This window comes from Melospiza melodia, chromosome 1 (genome assembly GCF_035770615.1).
Source record: "Melospiza melodia melodia isolate bMelMel2 chromosome 1, bMelMel2.pri, whole genome shotgun sequence".
NCBI lineage: Eukaryota > Metazoa > Chordata > Aves > Passeriformes > Passerellidae > Melospiza > Melospiza melodia.
The window spans coordinates 29,327,236-29,342,503 of NC_086194.1; the positions used below are offsets into that span (position 1 = coordinate 29,327,236).

General features: G+C 37.7%; 1 protein-coding gene across 7 annotated transcripts in view; it reads right to left on the reverse strand.

Moving 5' to 3' along the window:
- DGKB (diacylglycerol kinase beta) overlaps positions 1–15,268 on the reverse strand; it is a 377,865-nt gene that overhangs the window by 302,946 nt on the left and 59,651 nt on the right. The window contains exon 1 of one of the 7 annotated variants that reach the window (XM_063152348.1): positions 9,999–10,135. The exons of the other annotated variants lie outside the window; for them this stretch is intronic. The gene's annotated coding sequence lies outside the window, so the exon portion shown is untranslated. Of the gene's footprint in view, positions 1–9,998; positions 10,136–15,268 lie in introns of those variants that run through there. 7 annotated transcript variants of the gene reach the window in all.

The following is a 15,268-nucleotide window of genomic DNA, read 5'->3' on the forward strand; positions in this document are numbered from 1 at the left end:
ATCTTAATGCATGCCTTAAGGGACTGATTTCTGTTTGCCATAACAGGAACACTTAGAACGGCCTAGAAACGGGCTCTTGGACTTGCTCAGCCATGCTCTGCTTTCCACCTGCCCTTCCACAATGTCCACCCCACACACCAGTCCAACAGCTGCCAGTTACTCCGTGAAGGGGCACAGGGTGAAGCTATAGCAAGTTTCCTTCCACAGAAACTCCAGCTTTCCATAACAGAACTGATTAATGATTTTTGCCTGAAACACAGGAATAAATAACACAGAATATTTTATACCCTACTTGCTATGGAGGCTGCAGCACTTATGCCTATCAAGAACTCTTCTGTACAGAATGTGCTTGGTATTTCCTTTAGTGGGGGTCCTACATTTTCACCATGGTTAGTTAGATCCTGTGATTTTCAGTGTGGGTGACATAATGGGTTTTCCAGAGGAGAAGTTTACATGTCAGGTAACACACGTGTCTGCCTGAAAATTTCATCTGTTCTTCCAAAAAACCCAAAACATGTTAACAGTGATTCATTTCTTGCCTGGAAATTTAGGCATTATGTACAGGTATACAAGACATATATAAGTGTTCCTGCAATTGATTTTACACTTTGTAGAGAACAATGTCTCTGCTGTCAGAAATACTCCAAATTTTCATGGTTTAAAGTTAAGTATGAAGAGCCTGATGGGCAAGAAATTCTACCAAAATATCTGCTAATCACCATTCTGGTTTCTTTACTTTCAAATAAAGAAGTAACATAATTACTTATAATTGCTGCCGGATTAATGGCATGAATGAAAAAAATGAAGGCACATAACAAAACACAACAGTTTTTTCCTACATATATTGCATATTTTACATAAAAACATCCCTTGTTTTGCACTGAATTTAGTATAGAGTCTTTTTAGTGGTACACTTTTTTTCTTCAATTTAGTAAGAGATGTTTACTGATGTAAATTAATACAATTCTGAAATATAAACTACAAACATTGACACACTGAAATCAGTGATAGTTTCTGTACCAAGCTGAAAACCTCTTCCTTTAAAGAAGTGACCAGCACAACTCAAAAGCACATTTGTTCTATTGACTACTTTATTCCCAGGTGTACTAGTCTGGGACATGTAAAGGCATCCATTTAAATTTTAATACAAAAGATATGGACTGTATTCCTCAGAGAAGCAATTACTCAAATTCTCTTTCTTGAATTATTTATATGGAATATATCAGTAAACACTAAGAAGACATGCAGCACAAACCCTATTGTGGCATGCTGAGCAGAATGCTTGAATCTTTGTGAAAATATTTCACAAATACTACAGTTTGTGAGAGGTAAAAATTATTAGCAACAAAAATGGAGCACTGATAAAAACCAATCAGAATGACAGATGGCAACATCCTTGAGTACAGTTAGGACTCATTTAAGAGCAGTTTAATACTTGAAGCAAAGTTGTTAAGAAAAATAACGTTAAAAAAAGGGAGATACCAAAAGGAGAGTTTGGAATAAAACCCAAGAGAAACAAGTGATGCTCAGTACAACTGCTCACCTGAGAAGCAATCAGCCTCTCCTGAGCAGCAATCAGCCAACTCCTCCCAGTTTATATCCTCAGCATGACATTCCAGGATATGGAATATCCCTCTGGCCAGCTGCCCTGGCCATGCTCCCTCCCTGCTCCTTGTGCAGCTCCTCACTGGCAGAGCATGGGAAACTGAAAAGTCCTTGACTTGGGGTAAGCACTACTTAGCAACAACTAAACACTCTGTTATCAGCATCATTCTCATAGTAAATCCAAAACACAGCTCTGCACCAGCTACTAAGTTTAAAACTAACCCTATCCTAGCCAAAACCAGGACACTGTCCATGTACCTTAACTTCATCATATGAATTCATTTAAAGCAATTTCTGATTGATCTTAAATTTTGCAACTGTTAGGCTTGCTATTTCCAGGTTGTTACATTAATTACCTACCGAGTCAGAAGAACAACATTCAAATTTCTCAGCATTTCTTCAATTAAAGAAATATTGAAATAAACAAAACCTGAGGAGAATCTGGGACAAGGAAATACCACAACATACTTTTGCTGATTCATCAAAAGTATATGAAGTCTTTTTTCTTTCTTTAAATAATACAGCTGAATAAACTAAAAAAATAAAAAAAACCCCACACCACTGGAATTTATTTTATGCTTATGAAAGAAGTACTACATAATTCAAAAATCTCCTCCAAGTGAGAGTCATAGAACTGTTCCCAATGTTAAAAACATCTCAGTAAAAATTTTACAACAAGAGATTTAAAAAGTGTAAATTGGAAAAGTTGAGGAGTCACTCATCCTTCGTAATATTTTATGACTAAACAAGAACATTTTTCCATAGGCTACTAAAATTTGAAACCATTTTTTTATGACTAAATGATCACGTTGAATAATATTATGATTTTGTAAGTGACTAATTAAAAACGTAATAAAACTAGGAGGGGTAAAAGAAAAAAAGAGAGAAAAAAAATTGACCCAGACAGAAGTACAAAATAAACTGTTCAGACAAAAATATTTCTAGACAGCTGGTAGCATTTTGAAATTGTTGAATTTAAAAAAAACATACTATTTCAATATTAAAAGTTTTAAAAGAAGGCTGAATCACTAAAGCTTAGACTGATACTCTTTAATAAATAGAGAAAAGCAATCTGGAACAGAAAGCCCTGGATTTTATAGGTATATCTATGTAATCTATAATAAATTCTGTGGAACACAGCACATTAGGCTGTCCAATAGATAAATCTCTCTGATGAGAGGATGAATCAGTCTCTCAAACAATTCTTTCCACATCACCCACCACTACTTCTATAAATCCTCTGAAACTCCTCCAAAATCCTGGATTAGACATCCTGAGGCAGCCTCTGCCTTCCAAAGTCTGCATCTGCCATCTTGCCCAGGAAAGCCAGCTCCAGAAGTGCCTCCCTCGGTATGAGCTCTACACAGACCTCCCCACAACCAGCACCACAAGTATTTGAGGGCATATAAACAGAGCTTAAGGTCTTTGACTAATATCTGCCACACGTTCTTCCTCTTTTCTCTAATACCCTCTCATGGGGCGACCTCTAAATTCTGCCTAACAATTAACTTTTTAACTTTTGTTGTCAGTAAACTAAAGGGATTTTTTTTTGTTTAAATATTGGATTTAATTAATCTCTCCATATTTAGGTGCTCTAGGGGTGATTGCATTACAGGAGAGCAAAGCTGAGAAGGGTATTTTTTAACTGGGAAAGAATTCCAATGATCCATAGTTTCCTGGGGCAGAAATTCCTATTTCATGCTTGGAAATAAGTCTTTGAAGAGATGTTCTTTAGTCTTGTGACAAAAATGTTCCACAGCACCAGAGGAAAAGATTTGTTAACTGCTGTCCTCATTTAAATGCTTTGTGTAATTTTAAAATAAACTGGGAACAGGGCAATGGAATTCCTCACCAAAAACTTGTGAAAACACGAACCTGATTTAATCAATAGGAAATCTGTACAGGGAACAATGATAAGTTAGCAGGCAGGTTAAAGAATTTCATAGGAGAAGTTCATGCTAGGTTATTTTCTATTATGTGGCATGTGTATTTTTTCCCCTGGGGAGAGGGCTGCATGGAGAAGTTGATTAACTTATTGCAGTCCTGGGATATGAATAGCTGGCACTGTCACTCTCCACTGGGATAGCGTGGGGCCTTCTAGACAACTACAAATGGTTCTGTATGTCTTCATTAGCTTTACTATAAAAAAGTTCAGTGATAGTGAGATACCAAATGGGTTACCAAAGGACAGCTATCAAAAGTTGCCTACAAGGACACATATCTGCATCTAAAGTAAACAATGTGGTGGCAGCAGTATCTCAAAGTACAATTCCCTATTCACCCAGAAAACTCCTGACTCGTTCAAATTCAGCTCTAAGAGGACAATAACATCCAAGTTTGTGAAGGATCAGTGAGCATTGCCATTTGCATGTTCCTAGAATTTGCTCTGAGGACATGTCCACACTGACACTAGACGTGGCGATGCACAAGAGCATGAGTGAGGCATGAGTGAGAGCAGTTTTACTGAAACAAAGCAAGAAGGGAAAATCCAAGCTGGCTCAGCACCACAAGCATCAGAGCAGGCTCTGCCCCTCTGCCTGACCTCTTGTGCACGCATCCAAGGGATGCACAAGTCCAGGCTGTCACAGGTCCTCAGTTCTCAATACCAGAAACCATCACTTAAAGGCAGCTTGGCCTCACATCCTTCTACAGCATAAAGACACCTTGAGTCTCTTTTTATATCCTCAATGTCTTCCCTGCAGTTCATATAATGCCATTGAGTAAACTGAGACAGAGACTGGCATTTGCAGAACTACACACTAAGATCTGGTCAGAGAGGGGAGTGCATTTTCTGACTGAGGGTCCTTCATTTGTTTGGCTGTCTGTCCATCCCACCCAGACAGACATACACATGTAGAGACTTTAACACATTGCTCCAACTTTCAGACAGGAAAACCCTACATCTTCATGGTTAACTGTTCTGATTTTTTTCAGAGGTGTATGAGAAAGCAACAGTGAAATTTATCTCCTCCATCTACTGACTTCAGCATATTACTTATCTCAGAATCCTTTATAATTAAAAGTGACAATATTCCCACAGAATTTTTAACAAATAAAAACTGGTATCTGATTTCATTATTAATTGACAAAGTTTTATACAAAAACTGTATAAAACAGTTTTATATACAAAACTGTTTTATACTAAACACAAAATTGTGTTCTTTTTCCATGATGTTCCGTTTTCAATATGAAAGCTTACTTTTGTTAATTTGAGTTTCTCGGTGCTTTTCCCATCTTAAAGGGAAGAAGAAAAAAAGTTGATGCTGTCTCCTTTTTCCTTTGGGAATCCTTTGTCAGAAGTAGCTTACATTAGGCTTGCATTTTAAATATATTAGTTCTCTTGAGAGTCTCTGCATCTCTGTTCTCTTTTTCTAGCATGTTTTTCTCTGGAATTCTACCTAATTATTTTCTCTCTTTAAGTGTGGCAATTAATTCTCCATAGATTCAGCTTGTGTTTTTACACAGCAGTCCTTGACACTGAAATCACTGGAACTGCATGTATGATTCTCTACAGATAGAAGAAGAGTTGGAATGGCAGAAAGAAGTATTTTCTAATACATGAAGCTTTCAGAAAAAACCTTTGCTCAGGTCTCAGAACAGATGCAGGAAACTTCAAGCTAAGTGAAGGTTAAGATCAATTTTAACTTTTGGCACATTATTATATGGTTCAGAGAAAAGGGTAGCTGGTATCCTGTTGAGGTCTGGAACGTACACACACAGCCCTTCAGAATTTGGCTGGAGTTTTGCTTGCTCTGTCTATAGACTGCTAAATACATGCTGGGAGGACACTGGTGGGACTTTGCCCCTCCTGACATCTTGAGGGCAACAGCATAGCCTGTCTTCACCAGCCTGGGAAGACAAATGCCCAGTTTTGCTACATTCCACTTCCTTTTTCCTACAGGACTGAGAAACTTGCGAACAACCTGCTTAGATGCAGTAATAAACCACACCTAAATAGCCCTGAAACGAGACACAGGATAAACACGTGGGAAGAATCTTTTTACTCCAGTGAGCCACTCCACTTAACAGTGCAGCTGTTGGATAAAAAAATCTGAACCTGCTCAGTAAGACTTTAGCTTGAAATGTGAAACAATTTCCCCTGACTTTGCTGAATGCTGATGCTTGTGTTTCCTCATCATCTGCAATTCCCCTGAGGACATATACAATTTTGCCCAAGGGAGTTTTAATCCTATCCACAAATTGTAGTCAAGAGTCAAACAATTACTAAATATTCTTCATGCTGGAACACTTTTACAGTGCAGGTCTGCCTTTTTTTGCTATTACTGTATTTGCCACAAACTAAAAGTCATCTATATGTTTACTTCTGAATCATAAACATCATCATGTAAACCATTAATCATATTTGCGCAATTCATTTTTAACAGAGTTTTAAAAAGCAAAACATAAATAATGTTTTATACATTTCCTTTTCTTTCAAAGTAAATAAATAAATACATCTACTGAGGAATGAAATATTTAGTCTATTTCAAATATATTTTTAAGCTTTACATCAAAACAGCTTATATATTAGAATATTATAACTAATGAAAAGCCAGAAATCAAAAAGGGTAATAAAGTGAGGAAAGTAGAATAAATACACAAACAGAAAAAGAAACTCAATGATTCATTGTTGTTTCTGTGCTTAAATTGTTGAAAAATTCCTTTTCAATGACAAGGAAAAAAGCATAATAAAATGGATGGCAACTGGATAACACTAGATTTGTGCTTCTATATGAGGAATAATTACATGATTAAATCTCTTGGATTCCACTCCCACACAGAACAGAAGTATCAGGTAAGAGCACTACCATTCCTGGTAATACTAACTAGAGATGTACTGCCTCCATGAATTTATATTATTAACTTGAATAGAAGCAGCACTAATTGTAAGCAATTGCAAACCTGTATCTATTGCACTATTTCTATCTATTTCTGCCATCAACCTGCAATCACTTCTACTGGTTTTGTTCATTTCTCAGCCAAAACACTGGGATGAATGCACCACAACTGGTGCGTTGCAAGTCAGGTGTTCAAGTCCTTCTTAGTTGTTTCCCTTGCTTCCAAATTTATGATCCTAAAACTTAACTTTTAGAACATACCTGTGTAACTACCTTAAGCCAACTGAAGGTCTACTCACTAAAACAAAGGTGTCTCAAACAGAAATGTTTAAGATTTGTTTTGCACTGAACACTAAAAGAGTTTAGCAAATGATCCTGTAGAACTTCAATATGATCCTGAATATAGCAAAATTACACGCAATATTTATGCTCAGCTTTGTATTACTAAAGAGAAACTACCAAGAAAAAACTTGTAAATTATGAATAGGCACAAGCTTTTTAAGTCCCATTTCATCTCAAATTGGTTTTCAACCTCTTCACCTTACATTTGCTTTGTATAGCTCAGTATGTACTTCACAACTATTGTAACAGTTCTTCCATCTACTCCTACAAAATTATCACTAAAGGTCTAAATTCTTTATGAGAAGGTTGCATATGAAATATTTATATTACAGAGCTTGAATTCCATTGAAATCTTGCAAGACAGGAATATAAAAACAATTTTTTTAAAAAGCAGATTTTTTAGGGATTAAGAAATATTCTCTTTTCTACCTTTCTGATTCGATCCATGGAAGTTTTCAAACAAAGAAATTTTCCAAAGTTCCTTGTGCTGTCTACTCTTACCAACAGGCATGTAAAACTCACTGCCATCAACTGGAGAATGTGTGAACTTTAGAAACACGTTCATAGAAATCAGAGTCACAGAATGGTTTGGGTTGGAAGGGGCCCTAAAGATCATCCAGTTCCAACACCCCTGGCAAGGGCAGGGACACCTTTCACTAGACCAGGTTTCACAGAGCCCCATCCAACCTGCCCTTGAACACCCCCAGAGATGGAGCATCCACAATTTGTCTGGGCAGCCTCCAGAGCCACACCAGTTCCAGTGCCTCACCAGCCTCACAGTGAGGAATATCTGTTTGTTAAGTGATTTGTTATTTATGAGTCATTCTATTCACATGCCCTGTATTGAAATATAAACAATTGAATCCTTCTACATATGAAATAAGCCTAAGAGAGTTTGCTCTACTTATACCCTCTTTGTATCACAAGAATATCACAGCTATGTTATCTGTAAGTCACTCAGTTTACTAATATCATCCCATTTTGGTACAGCTCAAGTCACTAAAAAAAAAAAAGAAAGAGAAAAATATTCTATTTAAATTTGCTATTTAAAAATCAATTAATAAGAAGTTCTTTTTCCAAAGACTGTATTTTGAATGATAAAGTTATATTTCCTCATGAAACAGAAGTTTTATCTTCTGAGAACCTTCACCAAAGATCATCTAAAGCCTCATAAATTCTCCATTCTCAAAAATATAGGATACACTTGCTTATATGTTCCAATGCATATTTACAGAACTGATTTTGCTGTACCCAAGTAACTTTTATAATTAAGAGGTCTTGCTTATACTTGCAGTAAATTAAGACATTAAGACTGTTTTCTCATTTGAGGCATGCCATGTAACATGGGGTGTTTTACCCAAAAAAAAATTACTACCAGCTGCAAGAAGAAAAAGCAAACAAATAAAAATCACCACCAAGAAAGGCGATCCACTCTCAGGTGATCCATACAAATCTGTGATTCAGAATTTGAGGTACTATTGTTTACACTTAGCTGCTTAGACTGTAGACAGAAATCCCAGAGTTAAAATGAACTGGGCAAGTGGAATTATGCAGCCTGGGGAACCTATTCCTTTTTTGACCCAAACTACAGCGTCTGCACTCTGACATCCAGGGCCCAAACACACTTCGTTTTTCTGCTCATTCTTTACAACCTGGATAGACCAATGGAACAGATGAAAAATGTCAAGGAATAACAACAACATAATTAGAAGTTTTGTGCTTGCATTATCAAAGCAGAAACTGAGATAAGATTTACTCACTGGAGGGGAGAAATGACATCCAGGGGGACTTTGAAAGGCTTATGTGGTGAGTCCATGCAAACCTCATAAAGTTCAACCAGACCAAGTACAATGTCCCAAAGCCAGGTCAGGGCAGTTCCAAGCACAAATACAGGCTGGGCAGAGAATGGATTGAGAGCAGCCATGGGGAGAAAGACCTGGGATATCCAAGGACAAGCAGCACAACATGACCCAACAATGTGCACCTGCAGCCCAGAAAGCCAACTGCATCCAATGCAGCATGGCCAGCATGGCAAGGGAGGAGATTCTGCCCCTGCTGTGCCACATCCTGATCTGAACCCCCAAAAATGCACATGGGCCTGCTGGAGTGAGTCCAGAAAATGGACACTAAGATTATCAGAGGGCTGGAGCCCCTCCCCTATGAAGACAGGGAAAGTTGGGGTTGTTGGGTAAAGAAGGCTCCAGGGAAACCATGCAGCAGCATTTCAGTAACTAAAGGGGTCCTACAAGAAAGATGAGTTTTTACAAGTGCAGGTAGCGATAGGGGAACCTTAAACTGACAGAGGGGGTTTAGGTTAGATATTGGAAAGAAATTTCTCCCAGCGTGAGTGGTGAAGCACTGGAACATGTTGCCCAGAGAGGTGATGGATGCCTCATTCCTAGAAAAATTCAGGGTCAGGTCGGATTGGGTTTGAGCAACTTGGTCTGGTGGAAGGTGTCCTTAACAATGGCTGGGGAGCTGGGGTTGGGGGTTTGAAACTACATGGCCTATAAGATCCATTCCAACCCAAACCATTGTAGGATTCTGTGACTATAGCACAAACAGAACAATGGTACAGACCAACTTTTTTTTAAGAGCAAGGAATAGAAAATAAAAAAAAGGAGAGAAATACTCCAATTTACAGAAATGAAGTTAAGAACTGAAATTTCTAAAATTTTGCTTTTTAACACATTACTAGATCTCAGCTGGCATTACTTATTGAATTTCAAAGTCACTAGGAACACTGAATGAAGCATTTGTTCTTAAATAATTTGCTTGCTATCACAAAGGAAGCGTGTATGGAAAAGTCAGGAACTGAACTGAGATTTCTAACTGAATATATTTAAACACATACATCATGCCAGTTTATGCAATAGAACAGTCGTACTTCTTAACAGACTTATTTTTGTCTATCATACCAAGTTGGAACTGGTAAATTTAAGTCTAAATGCATAAAAAATGTATTTAATAACTTAAATAGAGCTGTAGATTATAAAAATTATCATGGATATTTAATCAACCAAACCTCAGAATTTTAATTAAAATTCCCTGTCTCTCACGTACAGTTAGCTTTAGTTAATACACCATCAATTAACACATGAAGTAGTTCAATGGAGGTAGATACTTATGATGAAACCTTGTCATTTACAGATTTAACTACATATACACAACAACAGCACCACTCCAAGAAATCTGGGGCTCTTCTTAGATTACTTGAGGTTTATACTGTGGTTTGCTTCAGGGTCCTGGCTTTGCAGTCACCCATGCTGGGCCCCTGGTTAGAAAACGTCACAGCTCCCATCCAGGTCCAGCAGCTCCATCCCTTAGAGCAAAAACTCTCCCAATGTATCCACTCATTCATCCCAGTAAAAGCACCCTAAAGAAAAGGAAGATGGAGATTCTGAACAATGTGCCAAAACCAAATACAGAAATGCAGATCACTCTGTTTTGAATCTCAACTGCTGTGCTCTGTTCCCTGCAAGGGAAGAATAGGTTTGTACCTGAAGAAGAGTAAACAGAAATTATGAAAGCTGTTGATGCTTGGAATACAGAACTGCAAAACCCAAATCCTCTGCTTTTGGAAGAAAAGGAGTACTCAGTGTATTCACCCTTTTTCAGATTTTGGCCTTCTTAGATACACAAAACAAAAGATTATTCAAGAGATTACTACAGATGTCTAATGTTTGCTAGCAGTTTCCAGTTCTCAAGGTTCCCAGGCACAAACTGCATCACTAGGTTTAGCTTACATTTCCTAAATTGGCACAACTAAAATAAGAAAGTTATTTCTTCTGGCATGTTAGAAGAATTAAAAACATTGATTTAGTATACCTAAAAATTCACTGTAAAATAGACTGTTGTAAATACATATACATCATATGTTTATGCTTCCTATTTTCACTTTTATTCAAGGTAACTTTATTGAACATAACTGTTATCCTGACATTGTTAGTGTTTAGAAACCTACCTATGATACAGGTGAAATTATGAAAATAAATATTTCTATATAGACACATCAGAATATTCTGATGAAAATAAGTATAATTTTGTGTACTTTTGCATATTTCATCCCTACTTTAATTATTCAAAAAATTGATCTAGCCTTTTTAATAACAAGTATCAAAAATACAAGCAGCAGATCTCCTTTGTAGCAGTTGCTTAATTAATTACTAAATCCAAGCACAGATAGTAGTTGAGGTAAATCCACTGATTATTTTTGAATCAGAAAGATTATTCTATAGTATTGCTATTTTGTTGTTATGCAGTATTTCTTTGCTTTATGGCCTTAAAATCTATACATATGGAATAAAATGTTCCAGTAAACTGTTTTAACAAAAAATGTATATTCTTTTTTTGCCAAAAATTCTAGGGGAGAAAGATCAAACACGTCTTCTCGACAGTCACAATTTCAGATAATACTATATTTACTGATGTTTAAAATTTTGGTTGTACTAAATATTCCTGAATGCTCAGAGCAGTTACTGTACTAGCATTTTCAAAATACTCCAAAAGCCCCAAAACATTTTACTGAAAATAGCAGGCTTGCTTGCTTGGCAGAGTTATGCATACTTTTCAGATCTATCAAATGTTGCAAAAACACATCTTCTCTTTTATGGGACATCACGATTGCTCCATTTGTGGTAAATTTGCCCTGAGACAAAGAATTTTCCAAAGAAAATTACATTACAATGGTCCACATCATGCCATCTGTTTTAAAAACTCTCCAGTGACTTCTGTGGAGGATAGTCTTAAAAAATAAATGGAACAACATGTCCCAAAATACTTTTTCTACCTAGCTTAAATACTTTTCATGAAAAATATTCTGAAAAATTTAGAAAGCTGCAACATTACCACTAAGTTATGCCCTTAATATTCATCGATTCCCAAATGGCTGAGAAGGGTTCATGGACTGACTGTAACATAAGGGAAAGAGCTCCGTGGCTGCAGAGCGGGAATGATCCCCACCATGCAGGGCAGCATGGGAGCCTCAGCTTCCCCAGGAGATGAGTCCTGCTGCTTCCCTTCCCTTCCCTTCCCTTCCCTTCCCTTCCCTTCCCTTCCCTTCCCTTCCCTTCCCTTCCCTTCCCTTCCCTTCCCTTCCCTTCCCTTCCCTTCCCTTCCCTTCCCTTCCCTTCCCTTCCCTTCCCTTCCCGCCCTGAGATGCTGTGGCAGCAGCATCACAGCAGCATTCATGTCACAAAAAGAAAGCAGCCAAGGAGCCACAGTCCTGGAGACGCACAAAGGCCGCGAGCAAAGAGTTTGGGATCTGACAGTCCAACACCACCCCACAGTTCACCAGTGCCATCTTAGTTCTTACACAAGAGACACAGCAAACAGTGCAGATGACACAGCCACACAAAGGCCCATGGACTGGGGGAAGAGTGGGAAAATCATTTTAGCCTGTGTCAATACTGTGAACAAATTTCACCATGCCAAATACCTTAAATGCACTTCACCTGCTCTACAGAACATCAAGAAAGGAAAACATATTGTCACCTCTTGTTATTGTCTACTCTCTTTTAAGACTATTTCTCTGACACAAAGTGCAACTATAAATTTTAACGCTGCAAGACTATGACTTTGCTTCTTTGGTTACTTTTGAAAATGAGACCTCTGTAGAACACCAAAGTATATGCATAAAGTTCAGATTTCTGATTATATAAACAAATGCTTCATATAAAGAATCATACTATCCTTATTTACACTGCACCAGATCTGTTACTTTGTAACAGATACACAGAGGAACATGCCCAGAAATTCCCTGATGAAGTCATCTAAAACCCCTTTCAAAAGAACAATAACCTTCTGCATCAGTACAGCTTCATGTTATCTCACGTCTCATTTACAAAAAGAACAAAAGTTCCTATGAACTTCATTAAATGGCTGTTATCTAATAATTCCAATCTTTTCATAGCACAGCCAATGTTCGTAGATTATCAGTAGTTGTTAGGCAAATTTTCTAGATATAAATAGTAATTCTAAAATACCCCACATGTATATTGAATCTACCTCCCATCCTCCTAGCTTTGTAACACCACTTCACAGGGATGATCTGGGTTTGGGACTGGCCTGGTTTACTTTTTTTTGAATATGAATGATGTAAGGCAGCATTTCTTTTTCATATTTAGAATGGCTTTAGTCATGCAGATGATGTGTCTGTCAAAATATGTCCAAACGGGGATACTAGCAATTAAAAAAAAAGACATGCAATACATAATAAAAAATTTCAAACAACTTCATATGAAATCCCAGTAATTGCAACATCAACATGAAGACACATCTTTCCTTCCCTTGCCAAAGAACCTTTTATCCCCTTGACACCTTCCAGACATGAGAGCCTCTAATTTATCCTTGATACCACTATGCTTCTTTCCTCTGAGCATCACTTCACATCTCTCTAACTGGATGCTGCTCCCTCACCACAATAGTTTGTTTGCTCCTCTTGGGCTCTGGAATTCCCTAGGGATTGAGTTTATGCCCTCAAGGATTCCTTGCTCTACCCATTCCAAAGCCACAGCACATGGCCTCACACACAGCAGTCCTGGCTCCTTTCACCCTTCAGGAGGAGTGTGACCTTCTTGAATATTCCTCCTTCTGTTCTTGCATTCTTGTGATTCAAGAGGAACCACCAGTAGATGCAGTGCTCCTTCTCTGATGAGCAAGGCGTGATCACCACATTTCCACTCAGGTCAACAGGCTTTTGAAAAACCCAATAGCATTTCCAGAGTATCTCCCAAACACACAACCATTTATCACTGGGTTTTAACCCATCAAGAAAGTGGCTCTAAACATCTCTCTCACACATACACACACAAAAGTAGGGGAAAAAAATGACAGAATATATTTGATTGTGTCTGATTCTTTGTACAAACTTTTACTTCTGCTTTGCTCTGGCAGCCAATCTGTTTTCTTCTCTCACAACCACCCTTAGCAGTAGCCCTTTGGGTGTCTAAAAAGCAACCCTCAGAGTGCAATGCATACAAATAATACAGTCCATTCCTTCATTTGAAAAGAAAAGACTCATTCAACTCTAAACATCTTTGCCTAGGAGCTGCTTACTTTTACACACTGCTAAATTTTAGCCATAGCACTCAGTAAATAGGAAAGGAGAATGACTCTTCACACATCACTAACTGCTGTAATCATCCCAAGTAGAGAAATAAATATTTTGCTATGGAAATAAAGCTGATCCACACTGAAGGAAAATGTAAATCAATGTGGCAGTGTCTTAAGAGACAATCTAGGCAGTGACTGTCCACCGGTAAAAGGATACCAGCAAACTCACTATCCCCTATATCAAGTCTGTACAAACCAAAGTAGATGTAGAAATTTTAAAATTACACAGTTAGGTCAAACACATAAAAGCATTCTCAAGTTTTACTGGAATTCCATTTCAGAAGAGTGGGGTGGGGGGGGAAGCTCTCACCTACTCTGCAAGGTAATAATTATTCAGGAAAAAAATATTGTACTGTTTTCATTTTTTCTCCTTCGTTTCCTAAACATGCCAGCTTCCCCCAGTCTTGTGACAAACACACACTCACAGCCAAATAAACTAACCTCATCAAAAACAAAAAACCATGAAAGAAACAAAAAACAACACACACACATTATAAAACAAACAAACCAAAAAAAAAAAAAAACTCACGAAACAAAAACCACCAAAAAACCCCACAAAACAGCTGACAGAAAGATAGAAATTCAGTTTCTCTCTGCTGTACTTGCCTCCATCACAGTCATAACTAGCAGTATTTGAAGGGACCCCAAGCAGGTCCCACTTTCACAGTTCCTAATCCCCCAAGTGCATTATCAACATCCAGTGGAAAAGAAACACAGGAACAGCTCAAGGACATGGAAATGGAGGACACAGCAGCAGAGCTGTAGAAACCAGGGCTGCAGGGGCCGTCAGAGGGGGTAAGATGCACTACAAGACAGACATAGTTACAACTTTCTTCAGCTGCTCTTCTGGTGGTCTGTTTGAGGAAATGTCACAAGTATTTCTTACAAAATATTATAAAAAAGAAGGGACAATAAGGGAAGGTGAATAAGCTCAACTCTGAGCTGAGCTCATCTGATGCAAATTTCACTGACTCTTTGATTCTATGGTGTAGGAAAAGGCTTACACATAGAGACTGGGATTTTAAAGACCTAGTTCTATGTATGACTGAATATGTACATTAATGCAGCATGAGAACTATATAATTGTTACTAAAGAATTCTCTAGATTATATTGGTATGTTTTCATATTTCTAAGACTGTTACCACCATAGCATCTATACAACAGAAAAAAACCTATCATATGATGCACAGCTAATTAGCAATGTAGAGCAGTCTACCAAAACAACACTGGTCTAGGACAGAGGGCTGTATCTGAGACAGATAACTGAAATTTTAGTTCTTTAAGAATTAATGTATATATTTTACAAATTTCTAGAAAACAGAATTGTAAGCAGTTTCAACATAGCAAGGTCAAGACAAACAGAAGAATA